General features: G+C 46.9%; 1 long non-coding RNA gene across 1 annotated transcript; it reads left to right on the top strand.

The window, feature by feature from the left end:
* LOC106509914 lies at positions 683-19157 on the top strand. Its single transcript, XR_001307915.2, has 4 exons — positions 683-6776; positions 8077-13278; positions 14019-14092; positions 15652-19157. It is a non-coding gene; the product is annotated as an uncharacterized LOC106509914 (long non-coding RNA).

Consider the following 21886-nt stretch of genomic DNA (forward strand, 5'->3'; position numbering starts at 1 on the left):
TTGGCTAGCTTCACCGCCTGGAATACTAAAGACTGTGCTACATCGATTAACTAAAGCCAAGAATTTGCTGCCGGTGGGAATGGACGTTAGTAACTCGGGAGCGTTAAGAACAGTAGGGTGTCAAGGAGAGTCTCTGTGGTTTATGGCTGGGAGGCCCTGCACAAACCTCCACCCACGGCCTTTAGATTTTCCCACTGGTGAAATAGGGGCATTCTTGGGGCCGGTACAAGGGATTGTGAGGCCTTGGGCCTGATACTCGTCTATTATGGGCATTATGCCTTCAAGGGCTTCTTTATATTTAAAGAGATTGATTAATTTGGGGAAGAGGTTTTTAGGGTCTACTTGAATCTTTGATGAGAGGTGCACATCGAATTTTGCCAATGTCAGTTGGGGATTTGCCCACAAGGAGGGTGTTAGGGGCAAATGATTACAGTTTTTCCAGAATTAGCTTTAGTGCCCTTAGAGACGAAGGAAATAAAAAATGTCGAAAGGTTATTTAATTCACTTTCTTGGCTACTTTGATGACTATAATCAATTTCTTTCTCTCTCTCTCTCTCTCTCTCTTTTTTTTTTGTCTTTCCTAGGGCTGCACTCGTGGCATATGGGGGTTTCCAGGCTAGGGGTCTAATTGGAGCTGTAGCGCTGGTCTATGCCACAGCCATAGCAACGCGGGATCCCAGTCGCATCTGCAACCTACACCATAGTTCACGGCAATGTCAGATCCTTAACCCACTGAACAAGGCCAGGGTTGAACCCGCAACCTCATGGTTTCTAGTCGGATCCAATTTCTAGAATTATTTCCCCACTTGAGGAGAAAGAAATTCGGGCATGATACTTCTTTAAGAAATACGGGGCTAATAAACAGATGGGGCAGAGGAGTCAAGGAGAAAAGCGTGTGTATCTCTCTAAGAGCCCCGACAGAAGGGAACTGGTTCGGAGACAGAACCTTCTTGTGGTGTGTTAGAGACTCCCACCACTTTGAACTCTTTGAGTCCTCTGAGACAGGAGCTGTTTTGCAATAGTGAGGCTGAGCACCAAGAGTGTGGCTGTGGTGTCGATTAGATTCATCCCCAGTCTGGAGAAATGTTTCTCTGAGTGGATTAAGAGGGAGGATTGGGAAGAGCTGTGGTGGCTCCTTGGAGCCCTGTCATTGAAATTGGGATGATGGAGAAACTGATAAAGAAGGCCGAAAGTGCCTGACCTGCTTAAATTTGTAATAATCTCATTTCCAAAGTCCTGGCACTTTGCAATAATAGTAGGAACAAGAAGGATTTGGTTTTGTTTAGGGGTCTTTATTTGCTGGAGTCAAACGTTGAGAATTTAAGTGGTTTTAGGTGACTCATCTAGAGTTTGAGAGAGCTGATATGCCAGACTAACAAAATCTTGAGTGGACATAGTTTCTCATGCCATCCTGCTCCTTTTAATAAGAAGGGAAAGGTCTCAGTTCAGTCCATTAATACACAGAGAATTAAAAGCTACCCAGGTGGAGCCACCGTCTGAAGGAAGCCCAGAATTTTCTTTAAAAATAATCTGAAGTGGATTGCAATATTTATGAACAAATTCGTCAGATTTTTGTGCAAGCCTGAATTTTGTTTCAATCAACTGTCTTTGAAAAGACCCTAGGGGTTTCCTGATGAAGTTGCCTAGTGACTGCCTGATCTTGATCATATAATCAGTTGGTGGGCTAGTCTCCCCAGTGTAGTTCTAGAGACCTTCCAGGATTTCTCCAATTAGTGGTTCTCATCCAAAGCTGGACCTGGCCTTCACTGACAAGCATATGAACTAGCTGGTATAAATCAGAGAAACCATCTTGATGCGTTTGAATGACAATGTGAAATTCTTCAGCACATGTGTGGGACTCTTCGGCTACTTTGGGAATATCTTTGGCCATGGCTCACAGTTCAGCTTTAGTCCCAGGTGTATATGAAATTAAGGGTTTAACCTCTGGACCTCCAGAATGCTTAGTTTTAAAGGGACAGTTTCTGATAAGTTCAAAGGAAAAGGAGCAGCGAGAGTTTCAGGGAAAAGAAATGAAGTTTGGCATGAGAATGTGTGTGGGGACCTGAGGTCATAGAAGGAAAAGAGGAAGAGGCAGCACTTGAGACAAAAGAGCCAAGGGGGGAGGAGCATGAGGCTTCAGGAAGCCATATTATCTTTCTTTAATTGTCTCTTTGCTTCGGTTAATCTTCAAATTTTGCAGAGAGGCGATCTGGGGCTCCTGATAATGTTTGGAAACCAATCTATTTCAAAACACCAATTGAAATTGATGTTCCCCTTGGTTTTGGAAATTTTTGAGCTATGGTAGTCCAATTCAGTTTTAAGACAAGTAAGTTTGATTTCAAAAGTTCCCTACACTGGCCATTGATATTCTAAACTGCCTTTGGTTAGGTTGGTCCCTTTGGCTAGCCATGCACATGGGGAAGGACCATTGCTTTTATTTATTTTTATTTATTTATTTTTTTTGGCTTCACCTATAGCATATGGAAGTTCCCAGGCCAGGGATCAAATCCAAGCCACAGTTACAACCTATGCCACAGTTGTGGTAATGTTGGATCCTTAACTCACTGCAACAGGCTGGGGATCAAACCCATGCTTCAGTAAAGAATAGCACTTCAGGGTCTGCCACCATGGTGAGCCCCCAGCAAGTCCCATGCAGTAAGGTAAGGAGAACCCTTTTATAGAGGGGAAAAGGAAGTTGGGAGAGTAGTAGGAATAAAAGAGTCCCTGGTTTTCATTGGCTGAGTTCTCACCAGGAAAGAAGAGGAGTCTTTCCTCTTCCTGTTGGGCTCTGCTTTGCAGGGCATAAGGGCTCCCCCTTCTGGTCTCCCAACTCTACGTAACTGAGGTTTCTGTCTATTAATTTTTTATGGATGAAACACTGGGAGGAACAGAAACCAGAGATTGGGGTTCAGCAGATCCTCCCTGTTAACCTCAGAACTGCTGGGGCATCTTTTTGTTTCCTGTCACTTGCCATTAGGAGCAGGGTTTGAACTGGTTTCTTGATGGGTCAGATGCAGTAACTCTTTGGGTGGGTCCGACCTTTGTTGGCTCAGTGGGGATTTTGCCGAGAGTTGGGGCTATTCTTGCACAGGGCCTGGGGACTACTCAGTGCGTGGGAAAGTCAGGAGTGCTGGTAGACTTTGTCCTACTCTGCTGACAGCAATGGGACAGAGGGCTGAGTGGCAGTGAGAAGTGCCGAGGCTTGAAGGGAGGCTGGGTCTCCAGGAAGGATGCCTCTCAGAATGTGAGCTTCCTTGTCAGGTTACAGGGGTGTCATCATTCTCACCCTTCAGCCCTGGCTCAGAGGCCACCATGTGGGGCCTACAAGTCCCCAGCCTGCCCTGGAGAAGTTTCACCTCTCAGCTCAGGGCCCGGCTGATCAGGGAGGGTGCACAAAAAACAGGGGAAGCTGATTTCAGCCCCAGATGATGGCCATCCTCAGTCTTGAGAATTTCTTCCGTTAAAGCAAAATAAAAATGCCAGCAAAATTCAGGCCTCCTTAGTAGGCAATGATAGAGAATATGACCTTTTAATTTAAGTGTTTCACAGAAAATGACATACTTAAACATTGGAGAAAAAAAAATGGAATGAAAAAGTGACCCCTCAATCAACAGCTAGCCATCTTTGGAAGGAGCCCAGAACATTAAAACAACTTAATAATTTCTGTTATTCTGTAACAGGTGATTTATCGATGCTCTCTACACATTTTACCTTTTAGTTCTTATAACAGATTTACGAGTCCAACTTTCCTAATCCTGTTCACGAGTGGGGAAGCAGTTGTAAGCCATTTAGGTAAAAGTTTCCCCAGCCAGGAGTCAGCAGAGCCAGGACTGAAGCACAGCTTCCCTTCTCACTGGTGTGGGAGGGGTCCCTGAGTTTCTGCTCCCAGCTTTTCTCCAGCAAGGAGCCCTTCTGCAGAGCAGCGCCGCAGGGGAACTCTCTGCCCTGAAGGGAGAGGGGGTGTTAACAGCTGTCTTCTTGTGGGTGGCAGCTGTGTGTTTGCCCTACGGCTTACACACATCTGTCACTTGACCTGCACGAGGACCCTGGGAGAGAGAGCTTGTTACTTTCATGATCCTGCTTTGCAGGAACGGAACTGAGCCGCAGAGGGTGGAGGAACTGCCTCCCGTGAGGCTGGTTCCTGGTTCTTGACTCTGCGTCTCCACAGCAGAGCCGGCTGCTTCCAAGCCAGGGCCTTTTCCACCTGCCCACACTGTCAGGGTCGTGGGGACTTGCTGATTGTGGCACTGAGCACACTGGCTGTGTTTTCACCTTCCTTTTGATGCCCTTGCCTCAGGCTTGTGCCAGATTTCCCCTTTTCTTGTTTTAGATACCAGTATGGTCTCCCCACATCTTTTCCTGAAATTGTATTGCATTGTACTGGGCCTTTCCCTTGAGCACGGAAGCTTGCAATTGGCCATAGGACTGGCCTATGACCAACCATAATAAATATGAGTGATTTGCTATCAGATTTCATTTATTCATTCAACACTTGCTGGTGCTGCTGGGTGAGACACGGAGGGTCCTGGGGTGTGTAAGGCAGTGACAGCCATGAAAATGTCTCAGTGTGATGGGAAAGGGAGTGTGTACAAAAGGATGAACCATTTCTGGAGTTCCCTTGCGGCTCAGTGGGTTAAGGATCTGGCATCATCACTTCAGTGACCCAGGTTCGATCCCTGGTTCAGGAACTTCCACCAGCTGCAGGCGAGGCCAAAAAAAAAGAAGTATTTCTTAGGAGTGTAGAAAAGGGGGTGGGTGATTCTTAGCAAACTGTGCAGTTGGTGTGGCAGGAAAATGTTTTGAAATGTGAATTGAGGTTTCTTACACCCGGGATTTCTTTGTTCCCTTTGCTGTCCCTTGCACTCAAACAGGCCCTTTCTCTGCTCTGCTCTTATCTTAGGAAAGATGGTGAGAGCAGAAGGAAGAGAACAGAAAGCAGCCCTCTTTTAGCTGCAGTGCATGGGATTCTGTGGGCAGAAGGACCCACCTTCCATGCTGGGAATGATGGCTTTTGAAAGCTCGTGACTTAACCACTCACTGCACATGACCCTGGGTTGCAGGATCTGCCCACTCAGGGCTACCCACGCTCTGTGACACAAAGGCTCCCCTCCCCATGCCCTTAGTCTGAGCCAACTGTGCTGGGCTATTTTGGCTCCAGGCCCCCCTGAGACTTGGCTGGAGGCGGCCTCCTTTGCAACCACTTTTCGAGTCAGGGGCTCCTACTGCAAAATCCTGTCCATCTTCCTGCTTTACAGGTGAATCTCCCAAGAACCCTCCTTAGTAAACCTTCCATCTGCAGTTTACAAACTCAGACAACGATTCCAGGGAACCTCAAGGCAAGTGAAATGAGAAGTATCGTCAGAAATGGCCTCTAAGTGGAAAATTGGAGCTGGAGTGCCCGGCAGCTGATAACACAGATGCTGTCACTGGGGGTTAGTGGAGCATGGTTGGTGCCTGAGCCGCATTAGGGAAACGGTGACTAGCAGGTCCGAGGGATGAGGCGGCCATGCCTGACTTGTTGAAGAGAGAATGACAGGCTGCGGGTGACTCACCACCTGTTTAAGGCAAAGCACCTCCTCTGGAGCATCATGCAAATCTCAACATTCTGCAGGTGGAAGACAGGTCAGCTGGAGGGCCGGTATTAATCCTAAGACGAGCAGAGTTTTAGAGAAGTACTCAGACCTCCAGGGTCAGGGTCCTCTAGGGAAGAGGTGGGACCTCAATACTTGGGACCTGGACAGTTGAGTTCCTTGTTCTGATTCCTCTATGCCGGTGCGATAGGTCTACCCCACTTTAGGACAAGACTATTAATTCAACATTTTTTTCCTGGTCTTTTTTGGGCCACACCTTTGGCATATGAAAGTTCCCAGGCTAAGAGTGAAATTGGAAATGCACCTGCCAGTCTACGCCACAGCCACTGCAATGCCAAATCCTAACCCACTGAGCAAGGCCAGGGATAGAACCCTCATCCTCATGGATACTAGTTGGGTTTTTTTACCACTGAGCCATGACAGGAACTCCTTAATTCTCCTTTCTTGATGATCCTACAGAGGCCTCAGGTAAGGCAGGCATCTTATAAGACAAGGCTCCCTACCTCGAGATCTCGCCCCGTCTTCCTCCCTGGAAACAAGATGAATGACAAGGGCTGGATCAGCACAGCCTGATTGGGGCTGAGCTAGGCTGGAAAGGACAAGTAAGGACTCTGTGGCAAAGGAGCTCTAGGATGTAGCTAATACCTTTCAGAAGTATATTCATGGAGTCAGGTCAAAGAATATATAGATTATAAAGTTGAATAAGGGAGAGTTTAGTGTTGGGGGTCCCTCTGTCTAGTAATGGGATTTCACATTTGGGCCAGTGTCTCTGGAGATAATGCTAAAACTCTGCTTAGGGGGTGCCTGAAAGCCTGGAGGAAGCAATGACCCCCACTCAGCAAGATGTTGGAGGAAGGGACCAAGTGGCCTAGAGAACTGGACATGCTAGCGTGGATATGGGACCAAGACAACCTGGAGGGCTTCCTGGATCAAAGCCATGCATTAGAGAGAGTGGCCTCAGTATCATCAAAAAGCTCAGGAATGGCTGTGCCCTGTGGGTCAAGCCAATGACAGATGATGAAATTATAGAACTGGTTCTCTGCAGCAACCAAGATGAGAGGATCGAAAGACGGCAGGGGATGGATGCTGTGCTCCCCATCAGAGGCAAGGTGAAGGCAATGACCACAGTGAGAGGCAGGATCAGTGGAACCCAGGTGGCACCCTGCCCTGAAGAGAGCTCTGGAGGTGAGCCATAGTCATGTTGCTCCTAGAAGTGAGCTGGATGGACAGCAAGGCGGGTAACACGTAATTTATACAATGAAAAGGAATCGAATATAGACGATCAAGGGGACCAACAAAGCCAACGCAGACAACAGTCAGGATCTTGCCTAGTTTCTTTTTTCTCTTTTTTTAAATTGAAGTATAGATGATTTATAATTTTGTGTTAATTTTTGCTGTATGGCAAAGTAATTCAGATTATATCTATTATATAATATATATACACACACACACATATTTGAGTGTATATATATTCACATACACTCATATGATTTATCATAGGACATTGAATACCATTCTCTGGGCTATACAGTAGGGTTTTCTTGTTTATCTCTTCCATGTATAATAGCTCACATCTGTTAACCCCAATCTCCCACTCCACCCCTCCCTCTTGGCAGCCACAAGACTGTTCTTGTCTGCGAGTCTGTTTCTGTTTCACAGATAAGTTCATTTGTGTCATATTTTAGATTCCTTGTATAAGTGATATCATACGGTATTTGTCTTTCTCTGTCTGACTTACTTCACTTCGTACGAGAATCTCTTGCTGCGTCTGTGTCACTGCAAACGTCTTGTGTAGTTTCTTGAATTGAGCTAATTCTAAGACCCCAAACCCAGGGACTGAAGGAGAAGACTCCTTCCTGGAAGGACCCTCCAAGGTTCCAGCCAGTATAGTTGGCAGCACTTCCCCCAGTTCTTCCCCAGAGGGATGTGGCCCATTTGTTCAGGTGAAGATACATGGGAAAAGAGCAGTAACGTAGCTTTTCGAGAATGATTGAACTTAACTTTGAGACATGGGGACCTGAAGGTCTGCCACGGCCCTCCTGTTGGCATGGAGACAGAGGAGTCAGGAAAGAAATGGGAATTCTAGGTCAAGTCCAGCTCAGAGTGAGACTCTGGGTCCATGTGTGTGCTTGTTGTCATTTTCCTGGTCCTTGGATACACTGGGGGCAGATGTATTTGGTCTTTGGCAGAATCTGCCCACTGGTTCCTTTGCCCAGAGGAAAGACCCTCTGTCCCACAAGATAGGAAATTATAAACACAATCACATCTTATGTTGGGGCAGGAATTCGAGGTGAAAGATAGAGACGGTGGGGTTGTGGCCCTGGTCAGTGTCCCCGTTTAATTCACCATCTGGCCCCACCCAAACCATGTGGAACTCAGTAGAAGGCAGAGGACTCCCACCAAGTGAATCAAGTAGCAGCTCCCTTGCAGCTGCTCTGCCAGATGTGGCTTTTTTTTTTTTTTTTTTTTTTTTTTTTTGCTGCAGATAGATGATCCTCTCAGTCTCTGGCCTGTGGAAGGAAGCCACTGATTTGGGAAATGTGTTCTTTTCCATCTCTGAGGAAAAGGAGGATCAGAAGCAATTCAGATTTACTGGAAACAAACAAAGGCTATTTTGTGGTCTTGCTACAGGTCGCTGTGAACACTCCCACCCTTTGCCAGTTAGCCTGAAATAAGCGATAAGTAGTGTCAACTGAAAAAAATAAAAAGGCACAACCTAAAAGTTGAGAATTATGTTTTAATTGGTGGTCTTTATGAGGACTCAAGCTGGGGCCTCGGCATCTCAGAGAGCTCCGAGGGGCAGCTCCAAAAAGGTAAGGGAGGAGCCAAGATATGTAGGGGGGTTTGCAACAAAAATCTGGTAGTGGGAACATCAAATACTACTGTTAATTCAAGGAAACCAGACCTGGCTAATTAATGAATTTAGTATTTTTTCTCTGTATGGGAAGATGCAAGAGTCTGGGCTCACTGAAGTCATTCCTTTGACGTGCACTTCAACTAGGTAGGGCCAGGTAATTAGGGATTGCTTTTCTCCAAACTGAATCTCCTCACAGAACACAGCTGGGGGCGGCTGCAGTGGCTGCTCATTGGGTGGCTGCTTCGTCCTTTGTTTGCTGATATGGCAGGTGACATTCTTGGTCCATGGTAGACTGAAGGCCTTGGTAAGACACAGGCACATTCAAGGCTGCGAGGTAAGCCCCACAAAGACTCGGAGACCTGCCACATGGGTGACATTTTTAGGGATCCAAGGATTTGGGCTTGCTGGGAGAGCCCCTCCAAAGCCAAAGTGGACTGACTGCATCTCATACCTCCAATCACTAAGAAGAAACACAATGCTTAGCAGGCATCTTGGAATGTTCTTCCCCGGGAATCCTGCCAACCCATTTTCTGGGTGACGTGGAAGGTGACCTCTTTGAGTGGGACCCAGAGAGGAAAGCAGTCTAGCAGGGAGGGTGGAAGTACAAGAGACCCTGCTGTTTGGTAGTGAGGTGTGGCAAGGCAGGTCTCTAGAGAATGTATGACAGGGAAGACACCACACGGCCGGCCCCAGGAGCGTCACATGGCATTCTGTGGAAAGGCCACGCCAGCAGCAGCAGCAGAGAAGTATAGTCACTGGGAAGTGGCTCCTGGCCAGCGTCTCAGCCCTGGTAGAGACCAGCTCTTCATGGGATGGCAAGTGACCACATGACCATGCCAGGTTCTGTCAGACCCACCAGCTTAGAAGGTTGGGTGGACTCATCATAAGGGGAAGTGAGGTACCAGGACTTGGGAGCTGGCATGAGTGGGGTCAGGAATAAGAAAGATGCAGGAGCAGTTGGCTGGACCGGGCATGAGCCCTTGCTGTTATTCGGGTCTTTCTCCCTTTGCTCTCACTGATGGTCCTCTGTGGGGGCAGGATGGCATCACTCAGGGACGGCCTTGGGAGACAGCAGGGAGGGGAGATCCCCCAGGGGACACACATCTGGGTAGGTCATCTGGCCACCCACTTTTCAGGGAAAGGAAATGGCCTGAGATACGATTAGAAGCCACGTGACACGTATGGCCAAACTCAGGGACAGCGGCGAATGTTCTGGAAAGAGAAAGCCTGGTAGGTGGGAGACAAGGAGGTCTGGGGAAGAGGCCTATGGATGGAGTTCTAGGAGCGAGCAGAGTGTAAAGATCTCCGTGTCGCATGGCGGTACCCAGCAGGGCGCATTCACTGTGGTCCACGGAAGAGGTGGGAAAGAACCAGACAGAATGACTCCGTCAGTTGACACTAGCCAGCCTGTCTTCAGCTGCCCCTGTCTCCACTCCCCAGTGCAGGTAAAACCGTTGGCATGGTTGCAGAGATGCCAGCTACCTGTGAGCCCATTGATAGGACTTCATTTACCAAGGTGATCTAAGTGCTACTGGATGTGGAATCTGCCGGCAGTGAAGACCAGGAACACTCAGGACAGCCCATGTTCAATGACCTCCTGAGATGGGGGCACAAAGCTCTGACATTCACGTCTCCAGTTCCAGAGCTCCCTGGAGGTAGGGGCTCAGAGGCATCCTTGCTAAGGAAGAGTTCGACTCTCCACTCTTCCTTAGAGATGTGTCTTCAAAGAACACTCCCCAGTAAATCTTCTCGGTGCAGTTTTGCATCTCAGACAATGTTTCTAGGGAATACAGACTGGCTTTCAAGTTCTAGAGCCTAGGCTTGTTTCAGAGTTTGGAAGATGTCATGGAATCATAAGGTTTTGGGGAAAGAGATCATGTGTAAGAGTAACAGTAGCTTCCCTCCTAAAGACAAAACAAAAGAAAAAACAAAATAAAAAAAAATTAGGAGAAAAAATTTCCCCAGTGAATTTTCTTATATTATTTTGCTATAACCCTCTTTATCCCTAATGATGTTTTTGCTTGAAAACCTACTTTTTCCCCCTGATGTTAATATAACTATTCCAGTTTTATTGGCTTTAGTGGTAGGTAGCATCTGGAAAGTCCAAAACCCTTTAATGCATGAGTTTTGTTTTCGTTAATGTTAATTTGGGTAGAAAGCTTATTTTTTGTTACAAATTTCCAAAGGCGTCTCAGCTCTCAGCCTGGTCTTCTCGGCACCAGCGCATTTCCTGTGGGCGTGAGTGTGAGGTTGCTTTTCTTACCCCTCATGGTAGGGCAGGAGTCGTCTGGAGCCCAGGTCTGTGTCATGGGACCGGGGTTTTTCATTAAGACCATGAAAATAAAAGTTCATCAAATCTGCTCTTAAGGCAAAAATGATTTCACTACCATTCTCGCTTCTCCTGTTTTCGACTTTCCCTTAGCTTTGGGGCTGGTAATTCCTTATGATGTCGTAAAGAGGTTTTTAAGAATTAAAAAAATTATTCATAATTTGTAGCTGTTTTCAGGGTTTCGTCTGTGCCCATAACCTGCCATGTTACTGGAAATGGAACTCCTAGAGGTACATTTTTAAAGAAAGATTGTTGATAATGGTGAAATGTCATTAACCACTCATTTTGCATATGCACAGAACTTGTTTAGCTAATGTGATGTAAATATCCACTCTGATTTTGGCAGGACAGACTATAGAATTCTGAAGCTCCATCATGTTCCTTTTAATTAATTTCATGAGAGAGAGACAGACAGCGAGAAAGAGACTGAGACCTTTTTATTGGATGGATGCACCCTAGCAAACAATGTCAACAAATGATTTGCATTATACAGTTGAGACAATAAAATTGAAAATAAATAAAGCCGCTTAACTGTTTTGAGGAACAAATATGTAAGATTTGAATATTTATGATGGTAAATCAGATTAAGTTGCCGAACGCTTTTTTCTAATCTGTCATCAATGATGCGAAGCTTTCAGGAGGAAGTTAAGTTTTGCAGTGTGTTTTGGTTAAATATAAATAATCACATTTTCATGGTTATAAAATAATTCATTAAATGAAGGAGGCAGTGAAAACCGCCTTCTCCTGCAGAAACATATGGTTAGTGAGGAAGACGTATGAAAATGGGGTCATTGTTCAACATTTAAATTAAATAACATTTCTAAAGGCTAAGAAGTAATAGCAGATTTTATATAACTGATGATAAATCTTCATGTTGATTTCAAAAGCTGATGACTGAAAGTATGTTTCCGCGTTTCAAGATTTTCCACAAAGAACCTGGAGTTATTGTGCTTGTTAAATTCCTCAGGACTGTCCTGTCTGCTTTCAAAGTTCTAGATATGGCTTTTGCCTTTGGGGTTCTCTTCTTTTTCACCAAAGTACAAGGTAAGACACTGAGGATAATTAGTATTCCACCCCCCCCCCCCCAGGGAATATAAAAGAAAACCCATCTTTTCCTTATTCCCCTCTGCTTTGGATTCTTGATACTTCCTTTCTTTTTTTTTTTTTTTTAGTCTTTTTAAGGCCACACCCATGGCATATGGAGGTTCCCAGGTTAGGGACTGAATCAGAGCTCCAGCTCCTGACCTACACCACAGCAACGCAGGATCCGAGCTGCGTCTGCGACCTACACCACAGCTCATGGACGTGCCGGATCCTTAACCCACCGAGCAAGGCCAGGGATTGAACCCAAGTCCTCGTGGATACTGGTCGGGTCCGTTAACCGCCGAGCCTCGACAGGAAGTCCCTTGATACTTCCATTTTGAGATGGATTCTTCACCAAGGACACACTCGGTGGAAGATAGGATCTGAGGGAAGGTGAATAAGTAGAAACTTGGTGAGTACTTGCTATGCCACCTGGTCGGTGCTGGAATACACTTCTCTGCCAAGTGACACTTTTAACAATATATCTTTGCTCTCCTCCAATCCCCAGACCCCTCTCTTTCCTTGCTGGGACCATAATGTCTGAATAATGCTTTATAATGTTCCTAATATGTTATAGACATTTTGTCAGATTATTTTTAGGCGCCTCGCATTTTGTTGTTTCTAAAGAAGATAAGATAGCATAATTTTTTTTTGCTAGTATTAGGTTTTTTTTTTTTTTTTATGGCCACACCCATGGCATATGGAAGATCCCTGGGCCAGGGGTTGAATTTGAGCCACAAATGCAACATGCACTGCAGCAATGCTGGATCTTTAACACACTGCGTTGGGCCAGGTATCAAACCCACGCCTCTGCAGCAACCCAAGCCACACAGTCAGATACTTCACCCACTGTGCCACTGTGGGAGCTCCACTAGTACTGATTTTAAAAGTGGTTTTGTATTCCAACAGCCTCATAGCAAATGATATATTTCAGATTTTCTGGGATTTTTTCCTAACATCTTGCCTACTGCTTTCCACTCATTACATTTCTTTTCAAAAATGTATGCATAGTTAAAAAATACATCTTTGTATTAATAATAATCATTCAAGCATATAGAGGGTTTTTTAGGTGTTACTCTTCTAGCACTTTGTATGTATTAACTCCTTTTATCCTCATGACAGGTCTATGAGGTAAGTAATATTATTGTTCCTGTTTTATTGGTAGTGTTAGAAAAAAAATTATTCTGACACTTGTTAAAATGGTTAATTTGGGACTATTGCAGTAGGTGTCAAGACCATCACAACAGTTGGGAGAAATCGGAATCAATTCCAAATGTAACAAGAACAAGCAGGGATTCATAGCCAGGAGCGGAATGAAGAGGAGTCTGTGGATGGACAATTACTAGGAGGACACACCAAGGGTCAGAGGATTCCTGCTGACCTGACTTAACAGGATTCTCGCTGAAGGCCAGTCAAAGGTGGGGGATAGAGAGAGAGAGAGTGATCAGATATGAAGGATGGGGAACTCCCCCAAGTGCCTTAGCAGAATTCTTGCTACTCTTGGACTAGGTGGTCCCAGGAGCGTGCCAAGGATGAGGCTGAATGCAGAAGAGGGCTCGTGGGAGCCTGACTAAGGTTTGGTCAAGGAGCGTCTTTGTCAGTAGGCAGTTGAGGTAGAGAGAATTTAAACGTGCCCAAGATGGCACAACTAGGAAGCACAGAGCCACGTGTGGAGCCCCGATCCTTTGGTTCTGGGGTCACCACTTTCCATCCCTCCACTAGGACGGGTAGCAGGGATGGCTGTGGAGACTCCTGCCGTCTCACCCACATCAGTGGGAAAGAGCTCTGTTTGCACTATTTAGTATAATGCTGATGTTTGCTGCATGTTTGGATAAGTATTATTTATGTAGTTAAGGAAATTCTTGTATACTGCTGTGAAGTTTTTTTTTTCCCCCTTAATATTAAAGGAATCTTGAACTTTACCTAATTTGCTTCTACATCCATTGAGCTAATCTCATGACTTTTTCTTCCTTAAATCTGATAATGTGGTGAATGACACCAATAGACTTTCTGATATTGAACCATCCTTGTATACTTAGGATAAACCCCAATGCGTCAGGGTAGAAATCCAGTTATGATAGCTCCTAGGTATATTAGTCTAGCTTTGATTTTTGAAACATGGCTCCAAGATGGTTTTGTTTTGTTTTCCTTCATGAAGGAAAAGAGAAGTTGATGACCAAGTATTTTTGTGACTGCAAAACACTAAACTATCATCACCCATTGATTAGAAAGGTAAGAGAAAAAGCCAATGGTTATTTACAAGTTAATGCTAACATGGTATTTAGCTTAATCCATGTTGATTTTGTATTTTATCACTATTAAGTTGAAAAGGGGGCAAAGAGCTTTATTCTAATGCTTAAAGATTTAATTTAGTTTAAAGATTTGATTAGTTCTGATGGTTGTTGACCGTAATGCCAAAACTATAAGGGCACCCTTGTCATTTGCTTTCCTTAATGGAACCTAAACAAGCCCTCTGGCTTTGTAGGTCCTGACAATATAATAAGGTCTGAAGGGACCTATTGCTATATGTCCCTGTGGCATGGGGCCAGGGGTCGTGCAGTTGGGGTGGGGGGGGTAGAAGACCTGGATTGGAGGCTTCCGTGCTATGAAAATGAAGGGAGTGGGTTGGACTGGGAGTTTGGGGGTAGTAGATGCAAATTGTTACATTTGGAATGGATGGGCAATGAGAACACACTGGGCCCAGCACAGGGAGTTACATCCAGTCTCTTGGGATAAACCATGAGGGGGGATGATGTGAGGAGAACGTATGTATATGTATGACTGAGTCACTTTACTGTACAGCAGAAATTGGCACAACAATGTAAACCAATCATACTTTAATTATAAAAAACAATTTTTTTTAAGAGAGAGAGAGAGGAAAAAAAAAAAAAAAGAAATATGAGAACCTCCAAAAAATAGCCAAGAGAAGTATGCTGTAGACAGAGGAAGATACAAAAGGCCGGAGCTGGACCAAGCCTAGTGTGTTCCAAGAACAGGTCAACGTATCCGTACCATAGCTGAGTACAAGAATGGTTCAGATGGATAAGCAATGAGGTCCTGCTGTGCACAGGGAACTATATCCAGTCTCTTGGGATAGACCATGACTGCAGATAATGTAAGATAATATAAGAAAGAGAATGCGTGTGTGTGTGTGTGTGTGTGTGTGTGTGTGTGTATGACTGGGTCACTTTGCTGTACAGCAGAAATTGGCACAACATGGTAAACCAACTATACTTTAATAAAAATATAGAAAAAAGAAACAATGCTGAATAAATTATGACAAAATAAACACAATTTTAATGAAGAATTAAAATTACCTAAGTAATATAAAACATAAAAAAAATAAAGGACTATGTGTGGCCTAGTGTAACCTCTAAGACCCAGCATTGCTGGCTGTAAAGAGCACAACAGCATCACGGCCAGCCTAACACGTGGCACGTGGCTAGGATGGAACAGGATCGGCCTGGTCGTAAAACCCCTGTGAAACTCACTCTCCAGATGTGAGATGCCACCTTCTCCTTGGACATGGTCAACAGGAGGCAAAGCCAGGAGACTGCTGGCCTAGGATCAGGGGACCGGACCTCTCTCTGCAGCTCATCTTCTGCTGCAGAATCTCTGCCTGGGGGCAGCCGGCGATTGAGACACATTTCATTCATTTTGCAAAATGGACCTGAGACTGAAAGCCTCGTCAGACTCGGCTTGCTCTTCGGGTTGGGTTCGGATCCTGTGAGTGGAGTTGATCAGTTTCCCTGCCTCATGGTTCTCTTTTCCTCTTCCTCGTTCCCTCCCAGGGCGTATCTGCGCTGTGCACCTGGCAGCGTTCAAGGAAGCTGGCCGTTTCCCCTTTGAGCTGCCTTCCCCTGGGGCTGAGACTCTCCCGGGGCCTGATTCCTGTCATTCTGACAATGTCCCACTCCGATTTGGCAGCTGGGATTCCTGTAAAGGGGCTCCATCGTATGAGGTCCCATGATCTGGTCTTGTTTGTTCAAAAAGAAAAACAAAAGGAAAAGAAACTCCCTTTGCAGAAGAAAATCACGACGAGGCACAGACTCCAGAAGCCCTCGGCACAGCAGACACTTCCGTCTCCGTTTAGAGGCACAGAGACCAGGCGTCTTTCCTCCCTCTGCCTTGCTTATGCTTGCCGGTGGCTGGAATACAGTTCCTGGAAGCTGCGATGATGGGGGGGTGGGGGGAGAAATCCTCAGGATCTGAATACCTGCCCCCGTGAGCCTTCTCCTGATTGCTTTTCTGATGATAACGTCATCGCAGTATCAGTGTGTTTTAATGGGGACAGTTGTCTTCGCATTGTTTGTCTGCATCACAAATCCGAAGGGGAAACACAGGAACGGAAAGGCCCGTGTCTTCACGATGTGCCTGGAGGCACAACCAAGGGGTGCATTCTCTTCAGATGCTTTCTGATTTTTGCTCCAGGACTTTCAGAGTACAAATAGGATGCCTCCTTTTTCTTGGCCAAGGGCTGCTGGTGGGACCCCTCCGTGGGCTGGTTTTATGGATTCAAAAGGCGACTCTGGGCTTGGATGTATTGACACATTAGTCTTTAAAGAATTTAGTCTTTGGTACTAAAGAATAATGTAATGCAGGTTTAATTAAAGTGGAAGCTTAAAGCTGATGTTAATTTAGTGGTACAGCCATCTCTCAGTCATCCTGGACGTTGAAAGAGGCTGTGGTCTGGATAATCCGAATTAATGGATAGCCCAGAATACATGATATTTCCTCCCCTAAATTCATCAGGATTGCTGTTCTAATTTTCCTACTGGGGGCTAATGCTGAAGTCATCATGAGAGTTGATTTTGAGGAAAGCAAGACCCTGGCCTGGAGAAGAGAGGCCGTGGCCTTTGAGGCATGCATTCAGCACCTCACCGCCTCAGCTTTCTGAAACGTCGCAAATAATTGGGAGGAAGGTACCACTCACCGTAACATAGATGAGGAAACAGACACAGAGTTGAAAGACTGTTCAAGGTCATTGACCAGAAATTAGTAGAACAAATGGTTCTATGTCTCTCAGTCCAACTCACGTGTTGAGCAGAAGGAAAAAAACCCCTGTTTTCAGGTAAACACAAATTGTAATGTTTTTTTTAACCTGTGAGAAAATGGTGCAGATTCTCTTCTGAGTGTGAGCTGTTTTCTTTTTAAGCAAAATTCTTCTATGGACTAATAGCAAGGTTTGGAAGTAAACAGTCAAATGGAGATAAAAGTATACTCTTGTGCACCACAAGCGGATAATCGAGAGTGGGGTGGGGCAGAGACCCCCGTGAGGGTGAAGTAACCCCTTTCCTTACAGGGTCCCTAGAACCTTTGAGAGCAAGGGCCTCTGGAAAGTCACCATTTGTGTTCCTAGCAGTGGAGTTCTCTGATGTCACAAAACACCTTTCACCCCAAATCCTCAGCAAAGGGCTGAGGACCCGGTGTCAGTGCAGAGGGAGTGGGTTTGTCCTGAGGCCGAGGAGAGACAAGGCCCTGCGGTCATGTGAGGGGCCGGGTAGACAAGAGCCCTGCATTAGTCAGTGTTCTCTGGAAACAGAATCCGAAGGAACTCGATGCAGATGTGGGGGTTTGTTATGAGGAATCGGGTCACGTGATTCTAGAGGCTGTCTGTGAGTGGGAGGCCAAGGAGGGCTGAGAGCCTGGTTCAGTCTAAACCCAAAGCCTGAGACCCGGGGTGGCCCCTGGGCTAAGTAAGGGCAGGTTTTGCAACTTGAAGGTAAAGATTAATGTAGAAACCAAAGAAGAAGCCTTTTAAAGATCAAGGCGACACGGCGTGGTGACTCAAACCAGCGCTCACCTGGGGTGTTTGTTGCTACAAACACACTTTAGTGACGGGCGGATAAAATGCGACATGCTGCTGGGTCAGGCTTCTAAAAGGCAGTGAAGAGAGTTTGCAGGGAGAGAGAGCATTTTCAGCGTCTGCAGCATCCTAACTGTCTGGGGTGCGTTATTTCTTTTCTAAGATGGGAAAACATTTCCTTCTGCCGGATCCACAACTTCATTCCTCTAAGCGAAAGCCCAGGTTTGTTAGCTGTTGCAGGATGATTCTTTAAGGCTTGGCAGACAAGCCCACGGTGTCCTTGGCTCTGGCATTGCCCTTGCTCTAGTTCTCGCTGTCCCAAGTTATTGATTTCATTAGAAGATAAGAGTGACAAGCACGGCCTCTAATACTGGGCAGAAATGTAAAACCATTAGCAGGTCGTTGTTGCAGTCGGAACATGTCCTGGTAAGCTTCTTAGGAAACCAGTGGCAGCCAATGATACAGGGATTAAGCGGGTGGGGTGTGATGGTGAGGGTGTGTGTGTGAGTGTGGGTGTACGCGTACACAGGCCTGCGGTGAAGACCTTGTGTATGATAAGCCCTGACCCTGAAGCGATGGATCCGTGGGTTATTGACACGAACACTTCTGGCCTTGCCCTTCTCTTTCTTCAAGTTAGAGGTTCCACTTCAGAATGTGTCAGGTGGCCCTCAGGGCTGTTTCGGGGGGCAGGGGAGGAGGCCTGGCATCTGCTTGGCAGCTGGGGTCAGAGGGTGTCCTGGGAGTGGCCACCAGTTGCACAGACTGCCCAGTGGCCCGTGGGTGGCACAGCATGCCGTGGAGTGGCCTCTGGGAAGCTGTCTCTGATGCTGTCCCCTTGGAGCAGCCACCAGAGGCCCCACATCCCCTGACTTTCTCACCAGACAAGAGGGCGGGGCTGCCAAGGGTGGTGGAAAGTGGCACTGCTGAGTCTTGAGAAGGTCCTTTCAACAAAACAGGACAGGTTTATTTTTGTTTAGCATTGAAGGTTATGAGTGCCTGTGGGGAGGCTGGCGGGCAGGAAGGGGGTTTATTCAGGTGTCTTGGCCTTGCCCGTGTGAGGCTTGGCCGGTACCTGGAGGGGATGTTCAGAGGATCATGCGGCAGGGGTGGGGGCCGTTAAACAAATGTGAGTGGGTGACGGTTTTATGTTTGGAGGGAGGTGGCCAGCTGGGCGTGTTCCTGAGGACGTGCAAGAAGGAACAGGCTCCAAGGACGGCCACCAAGGGGGGAGGCCTCCTGTAGAAGGTGGACGAGGGGCATGTGGCCCAGCCAGCTCGGGGCTGCAATGGCAAGAATACCAAGGGGCTTGAACAGCATTGACCTCTCATGGTTCCGAGGCTGGAAATCCAAGATCCAGGCTCCAGCAGATTCAGGGTCTGCTAAGAGCCTGCTTCCTGAGCCACAGATGGGCGTCCTCCTGCTGGGTCTTCCTGGTGGGACCTGGGGCCTGCTTGTGGGGGCGCTGATCCCACCCACTCATGAGGGCTCCACCCTGACCACCTAATCACCCCACAAGCCCCGCCCCCCCAGTACTATCACTTTGGGGTTGGGGCTTCCACTTGAATTTGGTGGGATATAAACCTTCAGTCCATAGCACATCTGTGGGATCCTGGCTGTGGGCTCCTTGGCCACCCGTCTTCCTCATCTGTCTGAGTGGCCAGCTGAATTCAGGGCCAGGAGCCCAGCTTCCTAAAGACCTGTCTTTCCAGAGGGGGTGATTTTATTTTATTTGTGTCTTTTGTCTTTTTCATCTTTTGAGGGCCGCACCTGTGGCATATGGAGGTTCCCAGGCTAGGGGTCGAATCGGAGCTGTAGCTGCCGGCCTACACCACAGCCACAGCAACGCCAGATCCAAGCCACGTCTGCAACCTACACCACAGCTCACGGCAATGTCGGATCCTTAACCCACTGATCGAGGCCAGGGATCAAACCCAGAACCTCATGGTTCCCAGTAGGATTTGTTTCCACTGTGCCACGACGGGAACTCCAGAGGGGATGATTTTATAAAATAGGATTCTTTAAATTACTCAGCTCACCATTCATTTCCTGGCATTTTTAAAATTGTGAACTTCAGAGTTGAACCTCCACCCTCAGCAGCCCTGGGGGCACCCCAAAACCAGCGTAGAAGCTGAGTTACTGGCTTCCAACCCTGACTGTATCCACGTGACCTTTAGTAATGCCCTCTGCCTGCACGTGTCCTGTCTGCCCTCATAGCCTCTAGAAAGCACTGGAAAATCTCGCATGCAGTGCCAGGCTGGACAGACAGACTTATCTTCAGGGGTATTAGGAAGAGTCGTTTTCTGGAGGTCTAGCAAGCTCATGTGTCTTTATTTTATCTTTTGCACTACGGACCCCCAGTTTGTGAGTCCTGGTGAATCAGTGACTCTTGCAGGTAAACTGAATGTTGAGTCACATCTAATGCAATGATTCGAAGGCACGGAGTTCCCCTTGTGGCTTAGCAGGTTAAGAACCTGACTAGTATCCATGAGGATGCGGGTTCAATCCCTGGGCTTGGTCAGGGGGTTCATGATCCAGTGTTGCCACAAGCTCCATTATAGGTCGTGGATGAGGCTTTGATCTATGGTTGCTGTGGCTATGGCGTAGGCTGGCAGTGGCAGCTCCAATCTGACCCCCAGCCTGGGAACTTCCAATATGCCGTGAGTGCAGCCATAAAAATTAGCAAAAAAAAAGTGAAGGCATTTTCTAGGGCTTTGTTCTTAATAACACCAAATGGCTGTAGTCTTTGGTTTGGGGTATGGTGATTTGCTAGGGTAGGGTAGCCAGACAAAATGCAGAAGAGCAACTAAATTTGAATTTCAGATAAACAAGGAATAACGTTTTCATATATGTATGTCCCATGCAATATATGAGACAAACACACGTTAAAAAAAATAGTTGTTTATCTGAAATTCCCATGTACCTGGCATCCCGTATTTGGTAAATCCGGCCACCTTATCCGGGAGATACAGGCATACAGGAGACAGGCGTGAGTTACCCCATGTGTTTTAGCCTCTTCTTTTCTTTTCTCTTCTCTTCTCTTCTCTTCTCTTCTCTTCTCTTTTCTTTTCTCTTCACCATAAGTAGGAATTACTGACGTGGCATCATCAGCATGTTGGGTAATTTCTTTGGATTCTCTCATTTTTCATTTGTAAAACGGATAGAATGGGAAGACGTGAGCCATGAGGGGTCAATGAGATGAATGCCCCAGGAGTGGGACTCTTATCCGTCTGGCTCCACGGGGTATCCTCTGTGCCAGAAATTGTGCCTGGTGCATCGTAGGAACTCAGTCAATCATGGTAGGTGCTGGCATTGTCTCCATGGTGGCTTGGGTTCTACCACTGGCCTGGCACAGTGGGTTAAGGATCTGGAGTTGCTGCGGCTGTGGCACAGGTTACAACTATGGCTAGGATTCAATCCCTGACCCAGGAACTTCCATTTGCAGAGGATATACCACCCCCCCTCAAAAAGGAAAATCACAGTAGGTGTTGATTGAAAGATGAAATGGAAGAAACAAAGGGAAAGTTTAACAGAGGCAGCGTGGCCTGGGAGGGGCTGGCCGTGCGGTGAAAGCCACATTGTCCAGCCCTGCACTGACCCCTTGGGAGTCAAATCATGGCCGCTTTGAGGCCTGTTTCTCTGCTCTTGAATAGAGAGCATGGCCTCACAGCTCTAAAGTCCGTTGAGAATGAAAGTCTTCTGTTCTCGAGTGAGTCAGTGACCTTTTCTTGGTACTGCGCGTCCTTGGTGGAAACTCCCTTGGAGTGTGGCAGTGCTTCAGGGAGTTCTGGAAGCCAGGCCCCAGACTTGCAGAGTCCTGGTGCCTCGCCAGGGCAGCTGGAGGACACTCGGCCCATCCCTGCGTCAGGCGTCCCCACTTGGGCAGTGGATGGACCAGGTTCCTCAGAGTCATTTCTGGGGGGTGTAGGCATAAGCGGTGTGCTGGGGGACGAGGTCGGAGGATGCCCTGAGCAGCCCAGGGGCTCATGGCCCGTTCCAGTCTCAGCTGCTGGGACTCAGTGCTGTGGATCAGCAAGCTGTCTCGTCTGCCTGCATCCTAGTCTCCTTAGTTTCCACTGAGCGAACGCTACATTCCATTGTCAGCTTTCAACTGCTATGATTATGCAGTGTGCTCTTGGGTACCTTTGTTCCCAAAAGGCCCAGGCCCTGACGACCCCCTTTCCTGTCCCCCCTCCAAAGACGAGGGTAGGAAATCAAGCTCT

Source organism: Sus scrofa, chromosome 3 (genome assembly GCF_000003025.6).
Source record: "Sus scrofa isolate TJ Tabasco breed Duroc chromosome 3, Sscrofa11.1, whole genome shotgun sequence".
Classification (NCBI taxonomy): Eukaryota; Metazoa; Chordata; class Mammalia; order Artiodactyla; family Suidae; genus Sus; species Sus scrofa.